Genomic DNA, 8,894 nt, shown 5'->3' with positions numbered 1-8,894 from the left:
GATGCACAAAATGTGGGAATAGGCGCACAAAGCGACACAAAACACGCACAAAAGATGCAAAACAAAGTACCTCGAAATTCGTTGGTGGTGGAACAAGTTAATGACGCCGTGAGCACCAATATAAGTATATACTGTAGTTCTTACCAGGGGGCGCGGTGGGTCAGCGGTAGAACGTTCACCTCTGGTGCTTGAGGCCCCTCATTCGATCCCAGCTCACGTAGTTTGGACTTTGTGGTTGACAAACACCGTGCTCGTGGATTTTCTCGGGATTCTCCCGTTTCCTTCCACTTTCTTCATTTCATTAATTTCCCATCATCACCGTCTCCTTTAGCCTAACCGGCATAAGCGTGGGACGTAAAACTAAAGATTTCATATCATTTTTTTGTAGTTCTTACCATCAAGGCTGAGAACTGCACGGTCCAATTTTTTAGCCAAAGTAGAAGCCCAACCGAAATAGTGATGTCAACCGGCCCGGCTCGGTTCAACTGAGCGTACAGCTTGAGCTGGCTTGGTTGGGATTACCCATCGACTGGGCTCAATTGAGCCAATGGCTTGAACCGGCTCGGTAAAGACGAGTTATTAACTCTGCTCGATTCGAGCCAATGGCTCGAACCAGCTCCGTTGAAACGAGTCCATAGGCTGGGTTCGAGTTAGCTTAACTGAGACAATGGCTCGAACCGGCTCGGTTGGGGTAAGCAATCAGCTCGGTTCGGTTCGGCTCCAGCTGGCTCGGTCATGTGAGCTGTTGGCTCGGCTCACATCTCGGTTCGGCTCGGTAAGTGAATGAGCTGTGAGCGAGCCGCTTGAGTCGTTGACAACCCTAAACCCGGGTCGAGCAGTTTTAAACATGTTTGGCGGAAGTCCCATAACTTTAACAATTTTTGGCTCTAGCCCGAATATTTCGTCCCTTTCCGGCATTAATGCAGTAAGCGACATTTTGAAAATTTTACAGGAGAGCCGAAAAACCGAAATTTTAATGGTTTTTCTTGTATAACTTTTTTGTTTTCTGGGCTATTTTCGTAAGAAAAATAAAGCTAATATAATTAAACAAGCTCCGTCAAATAGGACAGTGACGTATATAATAGCTTCCATATATTCAGTTATTTTGGCGCTTAATTCATTTTTGCTTACAAAATTTTTAACAAATCAATGCTTCAAACGACATTTATTCAAATGTATTAATGCATTAAGGCACACGGTGTCATAGTGAGTGTTGCGTTAAGCGACATTTAGGGGGGAAATAAATGGTATTAAATTGCTGATTCGTTAATTGAAGAATGTTAGTTGTATACTGATCGGTAAAATACTGAACGCTTCTTGAAATAATGCTGCTTAAAATCAATTAGCCAAGAAAAATGCCTTGGCTTACCTCTCCTTTATTTTTTCTATACGTAAAAATTAATCTAATCTTCTGAATTGTTAAGTTAATAATAATTGACACCATTATTTAGTTTCTCATTTATTTTTAGCGTTATTTTTTAAAATTTTCTTAAAGCTTAGAATATTGCAAATTATTACTGATTTGTTAAGTTTACTGATAAAATGAAAATTTGCATGATACACTTACTAATGAAATGCAAATTGTCGAAATTCATAAAACTGTAACTTTAACAATTTTTAACTATTGCAAGAGAAAAAAAGATGACAACATGTTTCAATCTTGAATTTCTTCTTCAGTGTCCTCTTCATCTGTCTCAGGGAGGGTATCTTGTGCTTCTCCTGTGTGTGGCAACTGCTGGTAGAACCCGTGTAGATGCTTTGGGAGAATATTCTGATTACACAATTTGACAAGATCCTGGTATTTGGCCTTACTGATAGGGATAGCTGCCGCATAAAGTCTGCTTGGCTGCTTTTGTCTTGGTGGGCGAAGTTTCAGAGTAAGATACACTGCGTCCTTAGTCATTGAATACTTAACTTTGGCAAATCCATTATTTTTTGAAAAAGTGACAACTCTCATTTTTGACAGCAAGAAAGGTTCCCCTGACTCATGTTTCTTAGCACTGAAGATTTGGGCTGCCAAAGTTGACCAATCTCTAAAAGAATCATGCTTCAATAATTCAACATTATATGGATGTGGCTTTGTTCTCGCCATTCTCATGACGGTAATCCACTCGGAAGGACTTTCAATTTTTTGATTATGAGATGCTTTCTCAATTTGACTATGCACACTGTCCACAGGCATATATGTGTGACCCGGTACCAAATAATTGATCTGGATTCGTTGCAAGTTTTTCGATTTTTCAAGTTCATATTTCAACATGGCCAAAATATTTCTATTTTTGTTTTGACCGGCACAGTTATCGCAATACAGGATTAGAGTTGAAACATTACCTCGTTCGTCCACTACATCTATATATCTCGAAAGGATGGAAGCGATTTCATTCGAACCTCGTTTACCTTCGCTCTCACCCCATACATAATTGTATGCATTTCTGCTTTTTGATTCATATATCGAGAGATTGTATACAGAATACTTTCGTGTGTAGTATAAAAGCATAGAATCGCCATGAGGTACGTTCAAAACTTTCTGCAGGTCGAAACTCGCGACAAGTGTTCCTTCCTGACTACCACTCAAACTCTGCTGTTTTTTGAAACGAGCCTTAGTTGCTTCTTTATCTTCAATATGTCGGGTGTAATCAGCCTTCTCTTCTTGGGTTACGTCTGTCTTGTTAGTAAATGCGATACATTTCTGGCACTTGTCCTTTTTGGGTCTATGAAACCCAAGGTTGAATTTTGAGTTAAATATATCCCGAAAAACTCTTTCACTCACAGGAATATTTCCTTCTTCGTTCATTGCACGTGAATAAATAGTATAGAGATAAGTGACATTTTTGAGATCCTCGGGAAGATATAGTCGTGTTGATTTATTTCTACAGTAGTGGGAAGGCACTGCAGGAAGTTTTTGAATGAATTCAACAACGAGCTTCACATCTCGCTCGGATGTTGCATTGGGACGAACTGAGTGGCGTCCTCGACCATCAGGTTTTGCTGAGCCTTCAGTGGATTGTGCAACAGTGTAATTCACAAACCTTTGTGAAATATCTAATGTTGAGAGCAGGAATTGAAGACAAACTCTTCTATAGCCTTCACCTTCGTTAATAAAATACTGAAAAGATGATGCCCGTGAGCTCTCTCCCTGAATCCTCCTTCTTTTTACTGGAACTTGTCTGGTGGCTCCTAAGATCCAATTCCTTTGATCATTCGGTTTTAAAGACCAAAAGTGTCTAAATAAAGATTGGCGCCTCTCTTCCGGAATATCAGAACATTTATTTGGGCAAGACTTGCATTTGTTTGGTTGTATTTCTTTCTTCTCGACTCTTTCTTGCCTGTTTTTGTTGTAGGCTTGGCCACTTTGCTTTAATTGTTTTTTTCTCTCTTTTTCAGGAGTTTCCTTTATAATTCTCAAACCCTTTTCCCCTACGATGTTCTTTTCTGGTGTAAAAGTAATCTTTCTACTTACAATCTTCCTCTGTTTCCTAGCACCGCTTTTCTCATTGTAACCATCACCTGAATTCGACTTTGCAGCTGAATTTCCTGAAACCCTTTTTCTCTTAACATATAAAATATCTTCATCTGATGAGGTTGGAGTTGTGTCCGACCAATCTGTTGAGTTTTCGGAAGGACAAGCCTGGTTAAGTATGATATCATCGTCAGAGAAATAGTCTAAATAGCTCAGTCCTAAATTTGTTCTTTTTCTCAAATTCTGTTTCTCAGCGAAATAATGTTCGTCTCTTTCTCGATTCTTTTTTAAAGTCACCTTTTCATTCGGATTTAAGGTCTCTTTCTCTACTACTGTCTTCTGATGCTTGTTTGAGTATTCCCTCCTTTCTTCGGTCTTATCTTCGTCGAGGGTCTCTTCCACTGCTACTGAATCCTGGCGCTTCTTTGGTTTCTCCTTCTCTTCTTCAGTTTTCTCCTCATCCTGGTTTACGGTCTCTTCCACTTCTACGGTCTTCTGATATTTCTTTAGGTTTTTCTTCCCTTCTTCAGTCTTCTTATCATCCTGGTTTTGGGTCTCTTCCACTGTTTCTGTCTCCTTATGCTTGCTTGGGTTTTTCTTCCTCTCTTCAGCCTTCTTCTCATCCGGGTTTAGGGTATCTTCCGCTGCTACTCTCTTCTGAAGATGCTTTGGGTTTTCCTTCCCTTCTTCAGCCTTGTTCTCATCCGGGTTTAGGGTATCTTCCACTGGTACTCTTTTCTGAAGCTGCTTTGGGTTTTTCTTCCCTTCTTCACCTCTCTTCTCATCCGACTTTAGTGTATCTTCCACTGGTACTGTCTCCTGAAGCTTGTTCTGGTTTTCCTTCCCTTCTTCAGTCTTTTCCTCATTATGGTTTAAAGTGTTTCCCACTGCTACTGTCTTCTGATGTTTGTTTGGGTTTTTCTTCCCATCTTCAGTCTTCTCCTCATCCTGGTTTTGGGTCTCTTCCACGGCTACTGTCTTCTGAAGCTTGTTTGGGTTTTCCTGATCTTCTTCAGTCTTTTCCTCATTGTGGTTTAAAGTCTCTTCCACTGCTTCTGTCTCCTTATGCTTGTTTGGGTTTTTCTTCCTCTCTTCAGCCGTCTTCTCATCCGGGTTTAGGGTATCTTCTACTGCTACTCTCTTCTGATGCTTGTTTTTATTTTTCTTCTCTCCTTCAGCCTTCTTCTCATCGGGGTTTAGGGTATCTTCCGCTGCTACTCTCTTCTGAAGATGCTTTGGGTTTTCCTTCCCTTCTTCAGCCTTGTTCTCATCCGGGTTTAGGGTATCTTCCACTGCTACTTTCTTCTTATGCTTGTTTGGGTTTTCCTTTTCTTCTTCAGCCTTGTTCTCATCCGGTTTTAGGGTATCTTGAACTGGTACTCTCTTCTGAAGCTTCTTTGGGTTTTTCTTCCCTTCTTCACCTCTCTTCTCATCCGATTTTAGTGTATCTTCCACTGCTACTGTCTCCTGAAGCTTGTTCGGGTTTTCCTTCCCTTCTTCAGCCGTCTTCTCATTCGGGTTTAGATTCTCTTCCACGGCTACTGTCTTCTGAAGCTTGTTTGGGTTTTTCTGATCTTCTTCAGTCTTTTCCTCATTCTGATTTAAAGTCTTTTCCACTGCTATTGTCTCCTTAAGCTTGTTCGGGTTTTTCTTTCTCTCTTCAGCCTTCTTCTCATCCTGGTTTAGGGTATCTTCTACTGCTACTCTCTTCTGATGCTTGTTTTTATTTTTCTTCTCTCCTTCAGCCTTCTTCTCATCCGGGTTTAGGGTATCTTCCACTGCTACTTTCTTCTTATGCTTGTTTGGGTTTTCCTTCTCTTCTTCAGCCGTCTCCTCATCCGGGTTTACGGTATCTTCCACTGCTACTTTCTTCTGATGCTTGTTTGGGTTTTTCTTCCCTTCTTCAGCTTTGTTCTCATCTGGGTTTAGGTTATCTTCCCTGCTAATCTCTTCTTATGCTTGTTTGAGTTTTCCTTCCTTTCTTCAGCCTTCTTCTCGTCTTGGTCTCGGGTCTCTTCCACTGCTGTGAGTATGGCACCAATTTTCATGATCTCACTCTTCGAACAGTTAACTATATTGGAATATGTCTCGTTTGGTACACTCGGCTTTATGACTTGTTCTTCAACTTGCTGTTTGGTTAGATTTAAAATCTTCCTCCCACGGGAAAACTAAAAGCAGAAAATAGCAACAAAAAAATACGAACTAAAAATGTGATAAAAGCTATATTTTTTGTAAGTGGAGTGCAAAGTAATAGTTCTAAAAGCTTTGACTAATAGTACCTCCTGCCTACTAAATAAAACTGACTTTTGAAGTTGGCAGAAATCTTACATCCATTAAATAAATTAGGTAGCTTTGATTTCCATTAATTTGAAAGTTCAGCTACAAGTAGTAGGGACGTGATAGTGTAAGTCGAAACTTTAGGAAAATATTACTCTGTTATTTTTATCACGCTCTTTGAAATCGGTTTAATTTTTATACAATTAACATTGACAATTTGTTACCTGGCCTGTGGGGTAAGGGCAACTGGCCTACCTGCCAAACAGCATTGGATAGGTCGAACGTGAGCACGAAACTTGTTCTAGCCGGCCATTCAAACTGAGGATATCCGTGATATTCCTCAGTCTTAACAGACGAATGCCGGGACGGCACCTTCTGTAAGGCCAGAGCCGCTGACTTTCTACATCCTTGCCCTCCATTCTTCTCTGGCCTGATCCTTAGTTTCCTAAAGACCACAACTATTTCACATTGCTAATTAGTTACTAAAAGAAACACTTCTTAACAGGTAGATTTTATATGCACAGAACGATCATTACAATAGGAATAACCGCCATCAAATATTGGTAACACATAACTTCCACGTCATGAGCAGGTAACATAAAGGACGCGCACGGCTACCGAACATAATAGAACACAGCTGATGCCCTTTATGGGCAAACAAAATTATGTAAGTAAATTTTGACTAGCGCAAACAGTTGGGGCACAAATAACTGCTGCCAGTACACCTGAGACAGTCGTACTTGTGGGATGATCAAGCACTACAGTGTCGAGGTTTTACCAACAGTGCTCATGACGGTCAGTCATCCGCCAAGCGATCACACTTGGATCAGGTACGTGCGGTGGGCAGAAAATGAACAACGAATAGCACTATGGTATCTCACCACAGACCTATGTAAAAGGAGGAATTGACGCACCAGTAATCCTTACATCGGTTAGGGTATCATAGCTGTAGACCAACACCATTACAACTACACAGAAATAACATACGGCTGACATGGACAAAAGCAAAGGGATCATTGGGCTATGGATCAATGAAAGAAGGTTATCTGCAGTGGGAAGTCGCGCTTTTCACTGAACCATGTCGATGAGATTGTTGGAAACAGCATGAGTATACGTCTCCGGGTTGCAGCATGGTAATTCAATAGGACGGAGGCGGTGCTGTTTATTGTCTGGCTCTGGGAAGCGACGCACAGGTATTTCTTACTCGATTAAACTTTTCATGGCGCAATATATTGCAACCCATACCTCAATGTAAAAGAGAACAGCACCATATTCTAGCAGGGGAACGGAAGGTGTCATCGGGCTGCGTTTATTACATAATGGTTGGAGGAACATGAAAATGAGTTTTCAATACTACCCTGACATTCAAAATTGCGAGACTTAACCCTATTAGGCATGTATAGAACATGCTGGGATGTTCTGTGCAGTGCTGCACATCGTTCAAATGTACACCACTTGCTGGAACTGCTGCAGCATAGATGGCTTGGACTCAACCTGCAGAACACAAGGAATACACCCTAAGAAATCTGTTCATGAGCGTTTGAATGCTTCGATTACCCAGAAAGGTGAACGAACACGCTATTAGATAAGTGTCCCTAATGTGGTGATCATTTAGTCTTAGTGTATAAAATAATCATTCCTAATATTTTTTTCAGCAATAGGAATATTTTATATAACATTTTTACTGAATTTTTAACGATTCTTTCACCATTCCATAAGCTGAACAGTGTTGCCTAATGCAAAAAGCTGCGCTGAAATTAGAATTTTCGGAGATATTAGTGGACAAACATATACTACATGCACACATAGAGACATCTTAAAAAATGAATTATTTGAAGTCCTACGTGATTTTGAGTGCGTGAAACCGGGATATTGTTCTGCACCTTTCCAAGTAAGTGATAAGATGTTTAGAACACACTGTTAGTGGTTGTTCATATTTTACCTTGACTCTTATCCAGTTGTACACAGAAAGTTTATTAAACACTGACAAACATGTTCACGAAACTTTGATAATCCTTCATTAAGCAGAAAAATGTCCGGCTTTTCAACGAAATTCTCAACGTTTTAAAGGCAAAGTTTAAACTTCTAAGACCCATTGATATTCTTTAAAAAAATCTTCAGTCTACTACGGTGAATATCAAGAAATGTATATTGACAGTAGTTCCCCGCAGATCATAGGCGTATCCATCCTAGCAGGCAAGTCTGGGATGGACACAGTCATGCCGGGGCTATAGAATGCTCCATCAAAGGGATCCTTCTATAATTAACATACTAAAGTTAACTGTAAAACAATGAATAAATAATTTCTAATAGTTCTTAATATAAACTTACTCAATGGGAAAAACAAAATCTCAGTTTAAATGTTTATTTCTGGCTTTCATGAAAATTATTTGTGGAAGTGGATGCAACTTGTAGAAATCAATGTCAGAAAATCATAATTATTTTTATGAATTTTGATTTTTCTAGGGATTTTCTAGACTTTGGTTTAGGTGAGGATTATGCCACCTAGGCTCGCTATTTACACCTAAGCTACAGAAAACAGAACTGCACGTGCGAAATAAACAAATCGAAAATTAACGATGGAAAACATATAAATTTCTTTCAAATGTTACGTCTTGTTTCAATAATAGCACGAATTATAAATCAAGTTGTAAAAACACAAAGCTCTGCAACTGAATTTAACGTTTAAAACCTTTCCTCGATTTTAGTTTATCTTGCCAGCGTATTATTATTATTATTATTATTATTATTATTATTATTATTATTATTATTATTATTATTATTATTATTATTATTATTATTATTATTATATGTTTTGTTGATCAAGTAGATTAAAGATTGAGAACTGGAAATCAACATTTACGAAACATACTTGTGCTACTCGGGAGGCTTATTTAAGCCGGAAAACACGGCAAGTTCGCTCCGGGAAATATTTTGTGTAGGAAGTCAGTTCTACGACATTTGTCTCTTTTAGCAACATTTAGACACTTTAGTTAATAATATCAATTTTTATCTATCCAACTTTTATCAATTATCGATACTAAAACCAGTTTGGAGCTTGCACCATTAGTTGATTCCGGTCGTTGGCAGTTCTGGCAGAGAAAGAAAACGAAGAATCAGCAGAACTGAGCAATAAACTACAGCAATACTTCTTACA

The sequence above is a fragment of the Thermobia domestica genome, chromosome 17 (genome assembly GCF_964235325.1).
Source record: "Thermobia domestica chromosome 17, izTheDome1.hap1.1, whole genome shotgun sequence".
NCBI lineage: Eukaryota > Metazoa > Arthropoda > Insecta > Zygentoma > Lepismatidae > Thermobia > Thermobia domestica.
Note: the sequence above shows the minus strand (reverse complement) of the source record.